Genomic DNA, 22,861 nt, shown 5'->3' on the forward strand with positions numbered 1-22,861 from the left:
CTACTTATATGTACATAGATAAATATAATTTGGGGTACATAGCATATTGGAAACTGCAAACTGATGAGAGAATTATACGTATATTTCATTGATGTTTGGTTTTGTTTGTGGCTTTTGTGATGAATACCCATTTACGTCCTGATTCCTTTTAGCTTTGGCTGTTGTTCCTTGTAGAATTCTAATGCCTGTTACTTTGGTTTTGTTATATCTAGTTTAAAAAAACAAAACCCCCAGCCTGTTCTGGATTGGGCAGTCAATAGACAGCATCTATATGACACCAAAACACAAATAGAGAGTGGCCTCTATGGATTTGGCTCGATCACTGAAGATGATTGCAAATTCATACTTCTGATGATCTCATCCACAATCGGATCCAGGTTTCCAGAATCACAAAATCATGAGAAATTTGGTACCATTTTCTCTGCATGTGACAGGCAAAAAAATCTGCTAAAATTTGCAGCTTTCAAAAGCAGGTTTTCAAAAGAGTTTTTGTCTGAGATGAGCATGATGATATACAGATTGTTAATTCATGGCACCTCTGGGGGAACATCTGCAGTGAATTGTCTGATTAAAAGTAATTGGAATTAATACAGAAATTATCTATACTGTGTCTGTTAAAATATTTTCATCTTCACTGTATAATTTTAGCACATCAAATCTATGGCAATATTCAGGAAGCACAGCTGCAGTAGACATGCTCTAACTTTGTCCTCTCCAGTTCCCTGCACGTTCCGGTTGATAGTGAACAAATAAGCAGCCCGCAGAGCTGACAGATTGCTTTTTGCCTTTCACTGTCGCCTTGACTCCCATCAGAGAGCTCTGAAACCTGCAGTTTGCTATTTGACTACGCAAGGAAGTTATTAGCATTTGTGCTTGAGGATGTTTATAAAATGAAAAAAAAAATTAATTGCATACTCCATTGCAAGTTTAGGACACTTCCTTCTATATGTAAGTGCAGGAAGATGGAGTGCATGAGAGATGGCTTGACTGCAGCAGGCAGCAGAATGGTTTTATATAACTTAAAACAGATTGACATAGAGAGGTTTTTTATCAGATTGTTCAAAATAGAACCATTGTGAACACAACTAAATACAATTCTATCTGAGTATAGGAAGACCACTGACTTCTACAAAATATATTTTGGGTGAAGTGGTCACAAATAATCATTTGCCTTTGTGTTAAAGATATCTGTAAGTTCAGTTGAGTTCTTAGAAGAAAAACTTTTTGGACAGCTAAGGAAAAAACCAACTATTATTACGCCAGGTTTTTGTTCGTCTTATTCCCACTCACATGCAATAATGTCTTGTGTTTTGTAAGCTATTTTTGAAAATATGTAGACTGAGCCTCGGAATGTGCATTTCCCTATGTGAAGCACAGAAAAACTATAAGTCTGTGTGAACATACTTGACAACCTAATGTCTGGTTTTTGGCACGTTTTAAATTTTGGTGTTAAACTCTATTTAAGTCGCTCTTCCCAAAGTCAGTGGGAGTTTTACTGTTGACTTCAATGAGAGCACAGTCAAGTCAATGCTGGGCACTCGTGGGGGAAAAAATCCCACCTTTACAGACCAAAATTAGCATTCACACTAAATGCACCTGGCAGTGACTCAGTGCAGATTCAGATTTCATGAAGGTCTTTGTAGCCTTTAAGGGCTGTCCTATGTCAATGACCTAGCACTATAGAATCTGGAAGTTAAAAGTTTGTACAAATGTGGTGAAGTCAATATTAGACAAGAGATCTCAGAAAGATGAACGACAGTCTTATTTATCTCTGAGGCAACACTATCTCCATATAAGGAAAACTTGCTATGCCAGATGGTAAATGCTGCTGACTTGATGATGACCACTGTATTGTGTTCTCAGTCATAAATAATGAGATGAAGTCCTCTCTTCTGAAGATGGTTTTAGCCTCATGACTGGAATACTACAGCCAACATGCAGATGCATTTCCACTTAGTTTAGTAATGAGCAGATATTATATGCTAGTATATGTATAGAGCATTTGACTCAACAGTTAAACTGTGCAACACCTGTGAGAAGATTAAAATTCTTTTGTTGATTAAATATACTGAGTACACATCTATGTGGCTAGTCATAACTGCTTGTTTCAGTGATATTTCGTATGGTAAACAAACTGAAATCTTTTTAATTTTGATTATATTCACTTAAATAGTTCAAATTGAGGATCTATTCCTGCTCCCAGTAAAGTCAATATTGGTGTTCCCATTGATTGCAATAGGAGTAGAATCCAGCTCCAGACATATCAAAAGTGAAGGTGTCTTGATTGAAGTTCATGTCAAAAATCAGGTCTGTGATTTAAAAAAATTGCATTGTAAAGTAAAGCTGATGATGAAGCAAATGTGGTATTTACGTGACCAGCTGTTAAAACAGCTGATCAAACCAAAACTTCTTCAGTTTTGTTTACAAGATAACTTTTTAGACAAACTTTGAATATCTGAAATGCTCCAGAAAGCTTTATTCTAAGCAAGATTTTTTAAGAAGCTTTTTGTTTGCATTTAATTTTTTTAATTTTGTCAACTGTTTGAATTTGTCTGAAGTACACAGTGCACTTTTGTTTAAAGTCTGATGATGATGATAATAAAAAACTCTGGCGTATAAATACTTTGTACTATCAAGACATGGCCTAACACTATCTAGTCTCTTCATTCTGTATGATGTAACTTCTCCGCTACTCTGTCCTCATACTTTAGGTTGTGAGCTCTTTGGTGGCACGGACTACTCGTTTATATTTGAAAATGCATTGCATGTTGTGTGCTATTGGAAATTGGCCCCACTACGGATAAATTTGACCCATTATAATCAGTTTCAGTGCTTGCTCTTCACTTTATATGTGGGGTCTGGTGACTTATAATCTTAAGTTCCTTATGTGTGTCCAAACTGCTGAGCAATACTCCATTTGGATTATGGAGAACTGTGATCTGAAAAAAGAAATGAGGTTAAATTCTGCTGGTCCTTACTCACCTGAGTAATCTCTTGTATTCAGTGGAATGCCCAAGTTAAGGCTTGCAGGATCAGGCCCCGAAAGAAGTTCTCTGGCCTTAAAACAGTTGAATTGTAAAGAAAGCAGGTCCTGTGTTCATGCCTGATGTTAGATCCTTCCTCTGCAAAGGAAGCATCAAGCAAGTGGTTTATAATACAAGTTTAGAAGCCCAGGAATAGAGGTTCTAGTCTCAGCTCTTCCACTGACTTGATGTGACCCCTGTTAGTTTACTTTTAGATTTGCCATATATATTTGAGGAAGGAGTTGAGGGTGCAGGGGGAGCCTTAGTGTATTTCTCTATCACAAAGCAGTGTTGAGGCTTAATTAATTAGTCCGGTTAGAATATGCTTTAGAAGTATTTAATGGATAATTGCTATTGCAAATAACTTGACAGATATAAAGGCCAATATTTGCCTCTTAGAAAACATTGTGCTTCCTTCTATCTGAAACCTATTCTGTAGCTAAGATGCAAAGATCCTAAATACTAAAAGGGGAAAAACACATTTGATCTAGCTTAATTTAATAAAAACAAACTTTGTGCTTTCTTTAATTTAGCTCCCTAACTGCATCTCATAGTCCTTGTTTAAATCATCATAAAAGATTTTTGGTCAGATCCTGCATTTTGTATATCCAAAATTCCATTGTTATAAACAGGAGTCTTGCCTGTGCAATGAATGAAGTATTAGGGCCCTTTGTGTTTTTAAAAAAAAAAAAAAAAAATTTAGTGAGCACTAAAGATTGCCAGAGAATAGCTATAAAAGATAGCTGAGAGAGTGTGTGATTGATGAGGACAAGTACAGAATATGAAAGAATAATTAACTCAGTCATGCTGACATTATAATACAGTGTTTTATCAGATGCTGTGGTGTTTTGACTGTATGGCTGCATCAGGTCTATAATTTAAATGGCATTAATAGGACAAAAAAGCAATAGCATGGAGACATGAGACTTCTTTGGGTCTGTATGTACAAGGCAGATAAAATAGCCCCTTTTGAAGTCAAGGGTGCCAGATGTTGTCCAAAGATACTACTCTTCCATTCGGAAAAGAGGTGTGTGGTGTTTTTCTTTTCCCCTACCATAGACAGACTTTTTCTGTTTAGGCTGCTTGGCTTGTATCATTAGAAGGATCCAAGGCAAAGGGAAGCTGCTTATATTTTGACTATCCCATGTCCAGTTTTGACATTCAATACAGAATTCACTATTGTGAACTGTGTCATGACTGTATGTTCTTTGTGCTGTTGGCTTTTGAATATGCTTATTTATACTTTCATTAAAGTAGCACACAAAGAGAACTTTTACAAACAGCCACTGGTGTTCAGTTGTAACAGAGTTACACATAAATGAGATAACAGGGGTACAGTCACAGGGTTGTTTCCACCAAGCTGTTGTAATACTCCCTCTGGCTTTCAGAGTTTTCTTTTTTTCTTTCTTTTTTTTTTAAATTGTATGCTTTTAAAATTACAACTAGAATGTGTTTTACTCATTGGATTTAAGCTGTGTAGCTGCTCATATTCCTTACTCTCATGGAAGCCAAACTTTTAATGCACCTTAGTGTAATGTATGCTGTAATTGTTTGTTTGCCAAATTAGTGATTATTTCCAGGAACAGGCCTGATAATTGCATACCTCATGAAGTGTGTATAGTAGGTTATAAGCTTTTTTCAAATACATATTTCAAAAGGGAAAAATAAAAGTTCTATAAATTAAGCTTGTTTAAAGTATTTCACATTTCAAATGGGGGACTTACGATAATAGATGATTTATTTCTTTTTATTGTGTAAACCCAAACACAAGAATAAAGCTTTTATAAATTGCAGTTACTCATACCACTTTTCATATGCACTAGCTCATTGTGTATATAACCTGATTGCCAGACCAGGTAAATGTTTTCTGCTACTATTTTTCCCCGCCTCCCTCCCCATGGTTAAGTTTATATACTCTTAACAAAATATTCATGCAGTGCATGATTTAAGTCCTATTTTTGTTCTACAGACAAACAAAAACTAAACTGTTGTGAAATAAAGCAGCTTCTCAAAAATCAGTCCTGTATTAAACTGGAGGAAGCCCCAAATCTTGTAGTCAGCATGTGTGCGTGCATGTGCCTCTTTCCCTCACTGCATAAACCAGATCTAAACCCAATTGTTATTTCCGTGTTCAATGATGCAAATATTTTTATAACTACATCAAACAAAATTAAGAGAATTAAGGCTACCATATTAATTGAAAGAGGTGATATTCAAAACAGAGGTTACTCCTTTGAGGTGTATTTCATCCAGTGTGTGGTGGGGTGTTTGTTTGTTTTTTTTTATTGGCCATACCTATCCTTTCAAGGATCATTCTTCAAAACTCTGAAAATTTTGCTACTTCCACAGCAGTCTATTTATCCTGTACACTTTGTATAATAATTCAAGTTTATTTCATAACCTTATTATGTGTACTAGGATGTGGTAATACTCTTACATAAGTACAGTAAAGGCTTTGGTTTTCAGAGTTTTCTTAATCATAATTGTTAATACAACCAGATATTAATATTTTCTGTTGCCTTCATTAGGTCAGTTTCTCCAAGATCATCCCTGCCAAGTGTTACTGAGCTAGTGAGACATGCTAGAGACGTCCATTACTGACACTATTAGGCAATGCTGCAAGTAATAGATGGAAAACTAAGGTGTTGGGTGCTTCAAGATAAGGATAGCTTACAAGAATCTCAATAATTGTGACCTGAAGTTCTGACAACGAGTATTCTGTGACCATAATTTTAGTGTAAACTTCCACCAACTAATATAAATGAACTGACACATCCATCAGATATGGGAGAAAGGGCCTCTCTTCTTCATATTCCTCATATCTCCTTCCACAGAGACAGTTGCTTTCTTTGTCTTCGATAGTATGAGGTGTTACAACTAAAATAAATTATGTACTTAGAATAACTAAATTTGACTCTTTTGGTAAAACTAATGGCAAAAAGGGAGCAAAAGTCTTCCTCTTCCTCCCCCCATATTTGTTTCCACCTCTTTCACGTCATTGCTCTGCCAATGTACTTATTCATTTTTTTTATGAATCTTGATCTTTACTGAGTACCTAATGTTTACTCTTTATACAAGTAGAAGCTGGTTTCTTAAAAACAGATCTTCATCTCTAGTAGGGAAAGATCTATGGTCAGAGCTGCTTCCCTGATAGGAACCATTGAATGTGAAATGCATTGGTTTAGTGTCATTGTATCTCCTGCTGGCTGGCCCCAATGACTGTAACAGCCTGGTATTTACTTGCTACTGAAGAAATTCTCCTCTCATCTCAATGGATAGATGCCTGTGTTTTTTTGGTGTTGAATGTCCCAAATTTGTCTTCTGCTAAGTTGGGGTGCAATGCAGACACCATTCATTACACACAATGTCAGATCTGCTGAAATTTTAACACCTCAGATTTTTTGTTGTTTGTCTGAATTCTATGATCTCATCTATGTAGGCAGGGCCCAAGCATAATTTTGTCGGGCCCAATACAAACTTGTATCACGGGCCTCTTCCCACACACATAGCACAATCCCTCATCCCATACATACAATCTCATGAGCTATGAAAAAAGTTTTGAATACTGAAATTACTGTTACATAGTCTACATTTCTGAAAAATGCCTCCCCCCTTTGCTATTTTTGTTTCTATAAATATCCTCAATTAGCCTCAATTTTTTTCCTCATGGTAATGAGGATTGCAGCCTAGGCCAGGCCCCCCAGGGCCTCCAGACCCTGGTAAATTGTACCCTTTTCCACCCCCATGTGGGGGCCCTGTATGTAGGATAAAGGTGAGTGGAGCCTGTGCACTGCTACAGTACTTGTAAAATTAAATATGTATCATTTGCTGAAAATGGAGACCAAGTGTCCTATCAATCCTGAGAAATCTCTCACTGTTCGCTTGTGGGTGTTGAGAGAGGAAAACAGCTCCTTCCATGATAGCCTTTCTGCAAAATCCACACAGGGAAGCTCACTGTTGGAAATGGGAGCCAGGAAAGAGTTCAGCTGCAGATGGACATGCATCATTTTTTATCCCCTCACTCGCACAAGACAACAGCAGTTGAACTGGCCTACATCTCTCTCACCTTCTCTGCTGGAACCTCCTCCTATTTAATGGGGGCATTTCAAGGAGTAGTATAGTCTGGCAGCATGATTCCATTAGGTAAGAAGTGTTAATGAACTAAGGCTGCAAATCCGCTGAAGAGGCAGTCTCTGTGAAGAAGGTCCTGTGCCTTCAGCTGGTCTCCAGAAATTGTGGCCTAACTTTTTGCTGTTTGTTTGGAATTCTGCCCTCCTTGAAAATGTTTGGAGGAAACTCTGAGGGAAAAGATTGTGGATATTTTTTTGCCTTCCCCCATTCTCCTGGATGTAAGATTACTCCTTTAGGTTTTACAATGCACATGTGATAAAATCTTATGGTAGGAATATAATCACTCTGGAATCTAAATATTGAAAAGGCTATCCCAAAGAGGAGAGAGAAGTTGTTGGCATCAGCATTGATAAGACAATAATTAACAAATTCCAACTGAAAGATCATATTAAATAGTAAGGAAGAATATTGTGATGGGTTCTCTCTTCCTCCATCTGGGCTGTAAGTTGGTTTAACTTCTGAGAGTCTGGGAAATGGAAAATGAATAGGGGGTTTGGTGCTACCTATAGCTAGCTCTAAGAAAATAGGCATGGCTGAGCAAGCACTCTGGCAGGACTAAAGGATTTGTGGCTTTTGAACTGTCGTCACATCTCCTTTTGGATACTTTCAATACAATTCTTTAACAATCAAATAAATTAGAGAAAGTAACCAGTGTCTGAAAGATATGAAAGAATCACAAGTCCTGGGAATCTTTCAAGTACACAGCTTGACAAGTTGCCTACAGAAGCTGATCTAGCAATGTTAGAAAATTGTGTTTCTATAAGACCTAATTTTGATACTGTTATGTTGACTAGTACCTTACTCTTGAAATGATTCCATTGAAATCAGGGGAACTAATTGAAGAACGAAGTCAGAAGGAGGGTTCAATCCCTCAACCTCTCCAAGTTCATCATCCAAAGCAAGCTACCCACAGACCAGGACCCAACAACTCCAAATGGCACCAGACCCTGCCAGAAAAATAGATCCAAAATCTGCAGACATATCTCCACTGCTATGATGATCAACCCCCATCACAATACACCTTTTTAAGAACCATGGATCCTACACATGCCTATCACAACATGTCGTATACCTCCATCCAGTGCATTCAATACCCCAAAAACTATTGTGTGGGTGAAATCAGACAGTCATTACATTTTTGAATGAACTCACATAGGAACATGATAAAAGAACACCCAATCACCTCTAAGTGAACACTTTTCTTACAAAACGATCACTTTATATATGATCTATCAGTTGTCCTTCTCAAAGGAAATGTGCACAACACTTTCAAAAGACAAGCTCGGGAGGTTACATTTATTACTCTGCTAGATACTAAAAATCAGGGACTGAACAGAGACACTTTATTTATTTATTTATTTATGGCTTATTACAACAATCATAACTAATCCACCCCCCCCCTCTACTATGACTGGCCTGTGAACACCTCGGCAGTTTACCTTGAATGGTCCCTTGCACTATGTGCTTCACTATTTATGCTAAACAAGCTGTCCCACCTTGCATTTTGCTGTGATGCTGGAGATACCTTTCCCAGACCTGAAGGAAGAGCTCTATGTGGCTCGAAAGCTTGTCTTTCTCACCAGCGGTGAGTGGTCACTCACCTTGTGTCTCTAATATCCTGGGACCAACGCTGCTACACCTGTATACTCCCTCCTAAAATTACAAATGGTTAATCCCCTCTCAAGTAGCAGAGTCCACATCTGCTGATCCAAGTAGCTACTGTTGCACTTCTCTGCCCTAAAACTACTATGAGTAATAATGAGATAAATTTAAAGCCAGGGGACTTCATGAAACAAGTAATGACTAGCATTTTCCGCAAACTACTCTGCCTTCCTTTTTAAAGGAGAGTAGAAAGTCACTTAGTTAAAATAATCATTTACCCTGCTAAATATTGGTAACTCATGGCTTGGTATGACACTGCCTCTGATTAACAAATTAAATGCACATGGCCTATGCCATTATACTTCATTTTAAATTTGAACTAATGAAATTAAAATACAAGAAATTCCAATTCCATGGTATTATAGCAGTGATGAATTAACTTATTACAATGTAGTTGTTTCTGACATGAGAGGGAAGATCATTTTATGTTTGAATTCCAGAGGGGTAGCTGTGGTAGTCTGTTTTTAGCAAAACAGTGAGAGTCCTGTGGCACCTTAAAAACTAACACATTTATTTGGACATAAGCTTTCGTGGGCAGAAACCCACTTCATCGATGCATCCGAAGAAGTGGGTTTCTGCCCATAAAAGCTTATGCCCCAATAAATGTGTTAGTCTTTAAGATGCCACAGGACTCTCACTGCTTTTATATTTGTGTGTGTGTGTGTGTGTGTGTGTGTGTGTGTGTGTGTGTAATATATTTCATTCAATATTGAATGAACCCACATAGGTGTATTTATGCTACTTCCATCACCTTTTCCATTAAAATTGTTTATCATACTGTATTTCCTTCAGTGATTAAAACTGGCTTCTACTCTTGTGTTTTAAAGCTACAAGCATGTTCTGTAACAATTGAAACTCTGAGGAGAGTACAGCTCACTTCCTGATTTAGAGCCGAAGTTGCAGCTGCTATTGTGATAGTAGGTTTCCAGATGTCAATGTTTGTTGTATGGAATGGTTTTGTAATTGGAGGAAGAAAGGGATACAGTTTTGCTCTCAGAAAATGTCGTATCCATTGAAACCCCCTGGATGTGGCTGTAGATACAGAATATACAGTAAAGCATAATATAGTGAGACAAAATTTGCCTTGAAGTCACACCATTCCCATTTAAGTCAATGGGGGAGCTGAGTATGGAGTATGACAGAATGTCATCTTGCATAGCATGTGAAGGGAAATAGCAATTTTAAAAAATGTTTAGAGTCAAATTTGAACTGAATGAAAAGTGTCATTATGTATTTCCAATACTGGCCTAGGTATTAGAGCATTCTAAAATTATGCAATGAGTTGGCAACTCAGCAATGCCTAAACTCTGATAGAGTAAAGAATGTAGGGGCAGTCTGAGCTCTAGATGTCCTTGCTTTTATCAGATTTCATACAATTGTAACAGAAGTTGGGCCAGGAGTGGATGATTAGAAACTCAAATCCTGCGCATACCTTCACCACCCAGCTGGGATGTAATCTTGCATTCCCCACCCCCAAACATTCTATGGGACTGGTGGGTGAGTGGTTTATTTAAAACAAACAAACAAACAAAAAACCTCTCTCTCCAGTGAACAACTTGGTGGTGGTAAAATGCTTTCCCAGGAATCTGTAAAAGTACAGTTTCTTTACATAGCCACCAAATTTGGGAAAAAAAGCAAACAGCAGAACCTGAATTTCTCCAAGTCTATCCAGGCCATAGTAATGATGCACACGGATTACTCTGACAGTAACTTCATATCAGTAGACACTCACAACCTTATGCATCTTTTTTTAAATGGGCCTGATTGCTCCTTTGGTGGAAAAGCTAACACGAGGGAGGTTAAAGGGGGAGAAATCTTGGTGAATTTCTCGTTGCGGTGATTTCTCCAGGACTGTTCCATTGGGGAATGTGGTTTGTCCCCAGATAGGACAAACTGTCTTCTCCACACCTTTTTTTAAAACATCTCCCACGACTCTCCAAGCATCCTACTTGAGGTCTGGGATAAAAATTCCATGGAGAACTGGAGTCCCCATTTTTACATAGGGAGAATGGAAATCTGCATCTAGACTATCCCTTTGTGTGCTGATCTAAAGTGTGTTACTTGGCATCATGTTTTAAATAGGAAGAAGAAGCCCTATCTGAACTAAAGCAAGTCATCAGATCAAACCTACTGAGACACCAAGTGATTCTGTTTCAACAGTTCTGTGAAAGAATGCTCCAAATTGCGTTAATGTCTCCAAGGGAGAATTGAGTTTTTTCTGTTTAATATTGTTTTGTTTTAAGAAATTGGCTATTACTCCTCCAAAGTCCTATATGCTCCCTTTCCCATTTTATCTTAACTGAAACCACAGTATTTATTAGTTAGTAAAGACTCCAGCTTTATGTAAGCAAACCCAAGTTATAGCAATAAAAAATTAGCCAGGACTGTAGTGTTAAAAATCCCAACTCAAAAACGTCTGCAAAAGGGTATGTAGCTTTTTATGGGAAAGTGATTCTCTTACTGATTCATGGGACTGATCCTGAAAGGTGGTGAGCACCTCCTGTCACACTTTGATTCCATGGAAATCAATGGGAGTTGAGGGAGCTCACCAAGTTTCAGGATTTGGCTGTTTAAGACTGATATTTTTAGGGTTTTAGGGAGAAGGAGCCGCTTCTCTTCTCTTCTCTTCCCTTGTACATCTCCCATACTCTAGCTGAACTTCAGACATGTACAGCAAACATCCTGCTGAGGTGACCAGAACAGGGAACTAAACCCCAGCACACTTCTTGTCTTTTGGTGTGTGCCACAGTCTTCAATAAGCTTGATATGGTATGAATAACAGGCCCTCATTCTAGCTTTGACCTTTCTGATAAACTGTCCTCTCAATCAGTATCTTTATTTATTATTTTGAAAAGGGGGGCAGGGTTAGTAAAGTTTTGGAAATGCTGTATTACTGGGTTAATGAGGCTTCCATTTGCCTTAACAATACATTTGCTCTAGCTTCCTCCATTGTCTCAGGAGAAATGTCCATTTGATAAATAACCTCCTATCTAAATTCTAACTCTTTCCAGACACTTGCTAGCCTAAACAAAGAAAGGAGGGGAGAGAGCAACCATGTTACCATACTCGACAAACTCAGTCTCTTAAATTCAGACTCTTTTCAAACCATTCCACTTTCCTGTTAACTGTGCAATGTTTTCAAATATAAACCAAACATCACTTTGCAGAGGCGGTGTAGTTTATTGGATAGGCCTCTGGTTAAGGACTTAGGACACCTGGGTTCTTTCTGTTCTTGGCTCTGCCGCAGGCTTACTGTGTGATCTTAGCCAAGTCACTTTACCTTTCTGTGCCTCTGTTTTCCCCTCTCACCCTTTCTATCTTGTCTAGTTAACCTAAAAGCCTTTCAGGACAGAGACAGGGTCTCACTATGTGTTTGTACAGTGCTTAGCACAATGGGGCCTTGATCTCAGGTGGGGCCTACACATAGCAACCCCAACTCTTATGTATTATTTGTGTTGGGGTAGCACAGTTTATAATATACTGCTGTCATCTTTTGCGGAAAAGTACGCAGGATGAAGTTCTCAAATCCCTGCCCTCTTCAAATCCCTTGTAAATGTGCTTTGAAGGGGGGCCCAGCATAGTCAGGAAGGAGGATTATAGCCACCTTCAGTCTGAGGCTACTGCACTGGACACCCACACAACTAGTCTGTGGCCATTATACAGCCAACTGGCTATATTAGTGGCTAGAGCCTTGTGGCTGGGGGATCTCTGTAGTTTTCAAACTTATTAACTTTCTCCTTCTCGCAACATGATCTGCTTATAGCCCTCCCTTCCCTGCACTCCGGTGGAGTCAATTAAGATGGAGCTTAATTTGGTATGTGAAAAACAAAGGATGTGGAGTTCTCCTTTCTGGCCTCTTTCCTCTTCCATTCAGTGGCACTATAACAGTTCTGCTGCATTTTGTGCCTTCTATGGCCCTTCTTCAACAGGGATTTGTCCCATACTCTCTTTAAAAGCAAAATGGCATGACTCATTAAAACGGAGGCGAGTGGGGAGGGGGGGAGGAGGAGGGAGGAGAAGTCAGATGTATCGTCACTAATCAAAAGTAATTGAATTTTTTATTTATGTCAAGTTTTCAAAGTAGCATGAAACTCCAAATCACCATTCTCTGTGCTACAAAATTAATGTTTTAAGCTTAGCTAGTAAATATTTCAGATATGTAATATTCTTTTAAGATCTGTGATCTTCCATCATTATACACTGTTTTGGGGGTTTCTCCCACTTGCACAATATGATCTGTTCTTCATTTGAGACCAAGGGATTCTACACACAACTTCTATTAATGCTAATGACTTGCCTGCATAAATCCATGTGCACAGGGAAAATAAACCTGAACACATTTAATGAAGCAATCATAGAATATTAGGGTTGGAAGGGACCTCAGGAGGTCATCTAGTCCAACCCCCTGTTCAAAGCAGAACCAACCCCAACTAAATCATCCCAGCCAGGGCTTTGACACTCCAGGCCTTAAAAATCTCAAAGGATGGAGGTTCCACCACCTCCCTAGGTAACCTATTCCAGTGCTTCACCACCCTGCTAGTGAAAAAGATTTTCCTAATATCCAACCTAGCTCTCCCTCACTGCAACTTGAGATCACTGCTTTTAGTTCTGTTATCTACTACCAGAACAGCTTAGCTCCATCCTCTTTGGAACCCACCTTCAAGGAGTTGAAGGCTGCTATCAAATCCCTCCTCCCCCACTTTTCTCTTCTGCAGACTGACTAAGCCCAGTATCCTCAGCCTCTCCTCATAAGTCATGTGCCCCATCCCCCTAATTATTTTTGTTGTCCTCCGCCGGATTCTCCAATTTTTCCACATCCTTTCTGTAGTGGGGGCCCAAAACTGGACACAATACTTCAGGTGTGGTCTCACCAGTGCTGAATAGAGGGGAATAATCACTTCCTTCGATCTGCTGTCAAAGCTCCTACTAATGCAGCCCAATATGACATTAGCCTTCTTGGTAACAAAGGCACACTGTTGATTCATATCCAGCTTCTTGTAACCCCCAGGTCCTTTTCTGCAGAACTGCTTTTTAGCCAGTTGGTCCCCAGTCTGTATCTGTGCATGGGATTCTTCCATCCTAAGTGCAAGACTCTGCACTTGTCCTTGTTGAACGTCATCAAATTTCTTTTTGCCCAATTCTTCAATTTGTCCAGGTCACTCTGTATCCTATCCCTACCCTCCAGCGTATCTACCACCCCCCCAGCTTAGTGTCATCTGTGAACTTGCTGAGGGTGCAAGCTACCCTATCCTCCAGATCATTAATGAATATGTTGAACAAAACTGACCCCAGGACCAACCCTTTGGATCACTCTGCTTGATACCAGATGCCAACTAGACATGGAGCCGTTGATCACTACCTGTTGAGCCTGATGATCCAGCCAGCTTTCTCTGCACCTTTATAGTCCATTCATCCAACCCAACCCATGCTTCTTTAACTTGCTGGCAAGAATACTGTGGGAGACCCTATCAGAAGCTTTGCTAAAGTCAAGGTAATAGAACAGCATAGTGTAACTCATGTGTTACCAGAATAGTAAACCTAACCTAGGTTAGGGCAAATAATACTGATATTAATAGTCATGGAAGAAATCTTGGGTAGGATTCAGGCAAGAGAAAATGATTAGCATTGTTTTGAATATTTCTGTAACTTTTTTCATCCTATTCAGTGTGTTCTAATTATCTCAACAACTTTGATCACACAATGCTGTTTGTTCCCAAGGTACAATCTCTGTTAATCTTATTGCAAACTACTTCATTTTAAGAGATTCTAAAATTGAACTTCTAGGAAACACATTTTTCACATTTAAATAAGGATAAGATTTAGCAGGGGAAAATCACATTTGCACCAGTACATGACATTTTAACCTACAGTTCTAATGCCTGTCATTTAGTAACATACAAATGTTTGACCTAGACTTCGCTGTTGCTGCAATGTTTGTTGATGTGATGTGATTGATTTTGTGTGTGTGTGTGTGTGTGTGTGTGTGTGTGTGTGTGTATTTTATATATATATAAAAATACATGAGAATGCATTTAAAGTCACATACAGTATGGATTTGGTTGCAGTACATTACTTACTTAAACATGGTATGTTTTTTTTCAGATGGGAGAGGGAATGGGGGAATCCACCTTTTTGTTCCATGGAATTTTGCACAGAAATTCCCACTGTTCCATTTTTGCACATGTATATGTGCACCCCATACTTTACTTCATTTAGAATGATATTATGCAATTCTAAGTTTTGCTCAGTGGAAAAAGCTAATGGGTTGCTTTTCCTCAGATCTGTTTAGATGGGGGCAGGGGAAAAAGCCTACCTATAATGCAAAATTGGCCCACTTTTGTTTATAAAGTATATGTACAATATATATGTTATATTAATCTATGACCCCTTGTTTAAATTCATAATGCAATGTGAAAAACCTTGAACTTCAAATAGACTTAATTTTGTTGGTCGGTATTGTAGCATCTGTTTGAAGTGGAACTGGAGGTCCACTCTAAATGCTACAATATATCCTATCATGAATATTTTCAGTATCTCTAGTTTGTCATATATATTTGAATACAGCTTTTTTTTCCCTTTAAATTTTGTGGGGAGGGGAAGGCTGTTATGTGGACATGCCTTGTTTGCATACTACTAACTCTTTGTAATCAACATGTTTTTTTTTCTCTCTCTCCTTAGTCACTAAAATATCCTCTTTGGAAGCATTTATGGACCTTTATATATTAACTGTGGCTAGAAGGAACTGCCTCAGGAACTGACTTGTCTGCTATCTACCTTAAGGTGAGTTTCCAGCTTGATTAAAGAGCACTGCCGTTCTCCTTTATTCCTTGTAATGGATCAAACTTCTAGCAAGTTACTTTTCAAGCCCTTTCTAATCTTTCTTTCTAATTCAAGGCTTAGTTGAGAAGATGGCAGTGGTGCAGTTTCTTGTTTGTGTATGTTTGATCTTCTCAATAAGTCTCTTGAAAGCCTCATAGCACTGAAACATTCTCTTGAGGCTGTCATGATCTTCAGATGTTTGGCTTTGGTTGGACCTTAAAGACTGTTTTGGATACTGTCTTTTTAAAAAAAAAAAAAAAAAAATCTAAAGCTTCCATAAGTGCATGCAGTACATAATATAAGCTAGTAATGTTCAGTGCCTGCTGTGGATTGCTGTAGATCTTCTTTCCCTTAATATTTTCAGTATGTTCTGCTGTGTGGAAAAGGCTTTCTGTTTCTGTTCCATTCACCCATGAGATGGTCTTTATTTATTTATTTGGTCCGACTTGGTTTTGCTTTCACCTGTTTCTGTGGGTTAATATTACATGGTATTGACTGCTTTATCATATAGTCGCAGGTGATGAACAGCTGCATTCAATCCCTGCAGAGGTTGTGAGGTAGTTTGATGGAGTTTTTCTTTTATAACAATCTCTTGTATTCAATCATAGGTGCCTTGATTTAAACAAAAATCAATACAAATCTGATTCAGTCATGGATGTCTTCTAATGCAATTCAATGTAACAGAAAAACAGTCTGGCATTTACTGGTTGTTTACTTTATGACTGAAGTAAACTGTCATCTGTGGTGGTTTTCTTCAGTGGCAGCTATTCACATCAGATAATGCCCATTACTTTATAATAATTGTGCATTCTGTTTCTTTTCATCATCCACAATAATCCTGTTAGTGTTACTACTACTTAAAGCTCATTGTTGGTAAGCATACTCTGATAAAACTCTATGTACTCTGGCTGTTTGATCTGCTGAAGTCCATTATAACTCCACATGTTGCTATTACACATAGTGATTGGCTTTTAAGGCTAGTGTCTCAATGCGGTGGGTATGGTTTTAAGCTGTCTCACTACCATTTTTGGAACTTTGCTAGATTTTCTTGGGCCTATTGCTGAAACATACATATTTTTTTCATTAACGGTATAATTACTGAGGAGTTCTGTTAACAGGCCTTGTAAGCCTGTCTGTTTTTCAGAGTTGGCATTTAGTGTAGAATTGAACAGGAGCCTCTTGCTTTAATATATCATTGAAGGTGCTCTACTTAATTATTTTAGGAATATAAGACAATCACTTTAAGATTTTGTGATCAACTGATTGCTTATTTATCGGATCACCTTTTTTATTTTCATGTATTCCTCACGTATGGACTTCATTAGGTAGTCTTACGCCGCTGTGACTAAAATTTTAGTCTTTTTATTAGGCATTCAAAATTATTCTTCACTTCTAAAAGCTGATGAAAAGATCTTTATTTTCATTTAATTTTGTGCTAATAAATAATAGATTTGTACCTTCTCTTTGCAGTAGCATAAGAAGCATTTTTATACATTTTTAAAATTATATAGAAAACCCCCTAAAATTCAAATTTTAAAAAGGCAAACTGAACAGATCACATGCAAATGTGATTGTTTGAGGACAGAGGTTGACCTTAAGGCTGGAATGTATTCCTCTGATTTTAACCCCGGTCTGGCAATTGTTCTCCATGTACTGACACTTATGGGCTCCGTGCTGGTGCAGGAGTGCTCCTGCATGCAGTCAGTAGCAGGACTGGGGCCTTCATTCTGAAAGACATTGATTTCCATTAATTCACTTCCTGCTTACACTACAAGAACCAAAGGGTTTTCTGTGCATCTCTTCCTCTCTACCATTGGGTGAGTACATCACTGGTATAAATGCAAGGTTGTTTGGTGTTTTTTGTTTTTTGTTTTTTTTAAATAGTGCTTATGGAGTTTATTAAAGGAATGCCGCTAAGTTTGACAGGTCCTAAATGTAATCATAACTTTAAAAACTACATTCTTTTGAGGCTGATATTGAAAGGTGAAATGCAAACAAAAATCAGCATTGCTAATCGAGCTGAAGTTAAGTGTTGTCTAGAGAACAGAACAGTGGTGTGGAAGTCACGACTCTTGCATACTGTTCCCTGCTCTGGCTCTTGGAGCCATCCTTTTGTCCCCTCACTTACCACCCACTACAAAGTCCTGGCCATAGATCCCTCTAATTTGATGGAACTAGAAATCTAAAAAGACAATCTCCCATTCTTAAAAGTAAACCATTTCCTTATGATAACAATATGTTGGAAATTAGGAAACTGATGCTAAATGTCAGCTAATCACTAGACTTGAGAGGAACAAGAAGCCGGGTCAGTTTATGAAGCAGGATCCATGGGAAGAAACCTAAAGGTCTTCACCAAAGCTGTATTTTTTTCCCTCTAAAATGACTGGACTATATATTCCCCCATATTCTTAGGTTGGTCCTGTACAGAAATGTGGACAACAAGTCAATTGATGTTAGCGGCGGGGGGGAGCCAATGAACATTCACAGTCCCACCTGAAGTGCTGGCTTTACTGTCACTAATTCCCTGTATGACCCAGGACTGATCACTTAACCTCTGTGCCTCAGTTTTTTCATCTGTAAAATGGATACGATACTTGCCTCACAGCTCCTCTGTAAGATTGTTTTCCATAATGTTAGCAATGAGCTTTTGAGACCCTCAGATGTAAAGCATCATGTGAGTTGCAGCACAATGACAACAACAAAAAAATCAAAAGCTACAGCAATGTTTGAAACCCCAGCTCCTAGGCAACATAGCAATAGCAAATATGAGGTGATGAATTTGTTTTGACTGCAGACCCCCACACACATACTGACAAGACAGATGGGATGATGTCACAATATAAACATGCAGACACAAAAGAGGACAAATCCTGGCTCTGCTGATACAAGGGACTTGAAAGCTGCCCTAAATGGGCAGCCAAGGTTTCCACTAGTCTGGGGGAATCTGCAACTGGTGTAGAACTAAGGATCTGGGCCAAAGTCTGAATCTTGTATGCATGTTTGTTTTTTATAATGGTTTACCTTTCTTTGGGGGCAGTATCCCAGAGCTTCTAGCAATTGCAGTGCTGGAGAATAACACACACTCCATCATGTCACAAGTAGCTTTAAAAGATAGCACAGCAACTTCTTTCTGTGAGATTCAGAGTAAATAGACTGGAAAATGGATTGGGGAGGCAGGAAGTGTCCTTTTTGTCAGAAAATATTCAACTAGATAATTATTTAACTAATGTGAATGTAAGAAATATGGTGATTTATCCTTTCCTAAAGAATTTTGCGAAGGAATGTTCAGTATCTGCTTGACTAACCAGACGTGGTTAACATTGTTCAATACGAGGGGTTATTTATACACAATTTTACCCTGTGAATTCAAAAATGGATAGAGCTGAGACTGTATCTCCCCTCTTCACTTCAATTTCTCTCTTTGTTTGCTGGCAGCTCCCAGCATGGAACACTAGTCAAAGGCCTAGGAATTACTGTTAACGCAGCAGGACAAAAAAAGTGAAGGAATGAATCCATGAGCAAGGACAGGAAGGAAACCAGCCGGAGGGTGTAGTGCTTGCATGAGATGAGAGAAATGGGAAGAGGGAGAAAAAGAAACAACCAGCAGTTATTGCGTTTTACAAGTGAGGTACAGATGACTTTTCAGATGGGAAACAAGATGTTACAAAGCCTGTTTAGCCTAGGCAGTCATTTCTTTAATTTGCCTGTCTATAACAGCTACTTCTGCTGCGACCACAGAAAGAGAAATTATAGCTTTCAACCCTTCATTTCATCCCTCTTACCTATAATCCTCTAGTTCCAGTCTGTCTGACCACTTGACAGGGCTTTTTTAATTAGTGAAGCTTTGGGGCAGGGAAGGGGGGTTCAAATATGCTTTGCATATACAGACACTAGACAGCCTTGGAAACTCTTGATGAGATAAAAAACATCCTGCTGGGAATATAAAACAGCACACAGTGCATAGAATAATGGTTTTCATAATTGAGATTGTCATGTGCCTTATTAGGAGGCATCATTTACCTGGGTTCTTGTTCCACAAAATAAATAAATAAAATTGCCATGATAAATTATAGCCTATTTCAAACTCTTGTCCATTTATTTCAGTCTCCATATTGTTTTGATTCCTGCAAAAAAAGCTTACACAACAGGTTTTGCTTTGAAATAGCTTTCATCTGAGTCTTTTTTTTGTCTATCATTCAAACACTATGATGCACTCTGTGACAGAGATAGTTATACCAGCCTGTATGAGACAGGTGGAACTTCTTAAAATCCAGTCTCTTCCCTGGTATTGAGGTGCCTACACTTCCTCATTATTTGACAGAGCTGGCATGTTTAATAAAATGTTACCAGACATCAGATAAGAAAGATGCATTTTAATGCAGAGTATAATACTTCTCTGTATCCCTGGCATTTTGATTTAGGTCAAGAAATCAGCTTACTCTAATAATTTCTTAATTTTTTGGCCCAACTGACTAATGTCTTTGCTGTACCTTGGAGACCTGATACTATGCTTCATCAGCTTCTGTGGAATTCACATAGAAGACGTTTGGTCAAATTGCCTTCAGCTCACTTCATTTGTTGGTCTGCAATTCTGCTCCAATTTCTCTGGAAGACAAAGAAACGAGATTTTATGTGATAGCTTAGGACATGTTAAATACATCAGCTGAAAATTTATCTTGACATTAGTATAGCAGGAACCACTAGTGCTACTGCAGTTTTGTAGCAGGGACCACTAGTGTTAAAGGTCTGTCAGAGTTGTTGTTCTTTATATATTATAATATATAATTTTTGTTTGATTTCAAGTGGTTTATGTTTGACTGACAGTTTGCTCTGGGTAAAACTAAGTATGCAAGATTTTGAACTGGGAGCAACTTTACTGAAAATTTAACAAAATTTTATTAATAAAATATTATAAATAGCTGGTTATAAATAGCTGGTTTTTTGTAATTCAACACTTTACACTTTTTGCTGTTTTTGTTGAATTGTTAGATTATTGGGGGAAAGAAAATAATAAATTCAATCAAAGTGAGACGTGTTTATTTTATTTTTTAACTAAATGGTGCCAGTCACCATGTTGTCAAGATCCTTTTTTTGGTAATTTTAAAAACACTAAAATATGTGTAGTACTATTTTTCATAGTACAGTTTGCTATGCACATTATGGCCAAACTTCAAAAACTTGAGAACCAAACTTTAGCGCCCCAGCTACACCTTTAGACAGCTAAATAGAAATAGCCTGATTATCAAAAGAACTGAGGCCCCTTTAAATTCTGTTGAAGTCAATAGAAGCTGCAGATTCTTTGCACTTTTGAAAATCAGGCCATGCTTCTATCTTGATGCCTAAATACAGATTTTGAAGCCTGCCTGGAAAGTTCAAAGGAGCCTAAGGAAGTTAAATGTTCAACTCCTATTAAACTTCAGTGGGAATTGGGTGCCTAGCTCTCAGCGCTGGGATTCCTAAAGAAGCCTCAATTTTGGCATGCAAGTTTGAAAATTTTGCCAGAGTGTCATGCCTCCAGAACAGATCCCAGTGACAAGCACTTGAGTTTTTCTGTCAAAAATCCACTTTATTAAGCTTTTTTTTTTTTTTTTTTTAATTATTTTTATTAAATGGTAAGGGCTCGCATTAAACTGTTATGGTATAACAAACAAAAGTTTATTCAAATACTTTATTTTGTGATGTTTGTGATGGACCAATCTATTAGAATTCTTTGAGGGGGTCAACAGGCATGTAGAAAAGCGTGATCCGATGCATACAGTGTACCTAGATTTTCAGAAAGCCTTTGACAAGATCCCTCACCAAAGGCTCTGAAGAAAAATAAGCTGTCATGCAATAAGAGGGAAGCTCCTCTCCCGGATCAGTAGCTGGTTAAAAGATAGAAAACAAAGGGTTGGAATAACTGGTCAGTTTTCAAAATGGAGAGAGGTAAATCGTGGTGTCCCCCACGGGTCTGTACTGGGACCAGTACTGTTCAACGTATTCATAAATGATCTAGAAAAAGGGATAACTGAGGTGGCAAAATTTGCAGTTGATGTAAAAACTACTCCAGATAGTTAAGTCCAAAGCAAGAGTTACAAAGGGATCTCACAAAACTGGGTGACTGGGCAACACAATGGCACATCCCAACTATACATATAAAATGATGGGGTCTAAATTAGCGACTACCACTCAAGAAAGAGATATTGGAGTCATTGTGGAAAGTTGATAGTTCTCTGAAAACATCCACTCAATGTGAAGCGGCAGTCAAAAAAAAAAAAAAATGCTAAGAGAATGTTGGTAATAGATAATAAGACAGAAAATATCATATTGCCTCTTTATAAATGAATGCCCACATCTTGAATGCTGCGTGCAGATCTGGTCACCCAATCTCCAAAAACAAAAAAAAAAAAAATTGGAATTGAAAAAGGTACAGAAAAGGACAACTAAAATGATTTTGGAGTATGGAAAAGCTTCCCATATGAGGAGAGATTAATAAGATAGGGACTTGTCAACTTGGAAAAGAGATGACTAAGGGAGGATATGATAGAGGTCTATAAAATCATGAATGGTGTGGAAAAAGTAAATAAGGCAGTGTTGTTTATTCCTTCTCATAACAGAAAAACTAGGAGAAATGAAATGAATAGGCAGCAGGTTTAAAAACAAACAAAAGGAAGCATTTTTTTCACACAACACAGTCAACCTATGGAACTCCTTGCCAGAGGATGTTATGAAGGCCAAGACTATAACAAGGTTCAAAAAAGAACTAGATAAATTCATGGAGGATAGCTATTGATGGATCTATTAGCCAGGATAGGCAGGGATTGCTGTTTGCCAGAGGCTGGGAATGGCTGACAGGATGGATCACTTGATGATTATCTGTTCTATTCATTCCCGCTGAAGCACTTGGCATTGGCCATTGTTGGAAGACGGGATACTGGGCTAGATAGACCATTGGTCTGTCCCAGCATGGGCATTGTGATGTTATGTTCTTATAAACTTCACAGGCTAGTAAAATCTGTGAAGTTAATTCTCATATGGGTTTCATGGGAGACTTTTTGGTTGAGATAGTCAAAGCCATTTAGGGTACTTAGATGTTCTTCTTCTGTTACAATTAATGGAAGATGATGTTTAAATCCCCTAGATGGCTTTGAAAAATCTTGCCTTTTCCCCTCCCCCCCTTATTGCTATACAAAAAAAATGTTGAAAGAACATTACTAACTACTAAATGTTCAGTGTGGTGCACAGTG

The 22,861-nt window shown here is 38.2% G+C and overlaps 2 long non-coding RNA genes across 3 annotated transcripts in view; one reads left to right on the plus strand and one right to left on the minus strand.

Moving 5' to 3' along the window:
• LOC137146744 (uncharacterized) overlaps positions 1-22,861 on the plus strand; it is a 140,914-nt gene that overhangs the window by 54,908 nt on the left and 63,145 nt on the right. For both annotated transcript variants that reach the window (XR_010918030.1, XR_010918029.1), the window contains exon 2: positions 15,495-15,596. This is a non-coding gene — a long non-coding RNA (uncharacterized lncRNA). The remainder of the gene's footprint in view (positions 1-15,494; positions 15,597-22,861) is intronic.
• LOC137146742 (uncharacterized) overlaps positions 1-22,861 on the minus strand; it is a 74,693-nt gene that overhangs the window by 14,535 nt on the left and 37,297 nt on the right. The window contains exons 3-4 of the long non-coding RNA XR_010918027.1: positions 20,126-20,240; positions 2,983-3,122 (exon numbers count right to left, since the gene is read on the minus strand). This is a non-coding gene — a long non-coding RNA (uncharacterized lncRNA). The remainder of the gene's footprint in view (positions 1-2,982; positions 3,123-20,125; positions 20,241-22,861) is intronic.

The sequence above is a fragment of the Emydura macquarii genome, unplaced genomic scaffold, assembly GCF_026122565.2.
Source record: "Emydura macquarii macquarii isolate MOO-44397 ecotype Brisbane River unplaced genomic scaffold, CSIRO-AGI_Emac_v2 contig_480, whole genome shotgun sequence".
Taxonomy (NCBI): domain Eukaryota; kingdom Metazoa; phylum Chordata; order Testudines; family Chelidae; genus Emydura; species Emydura macquarii.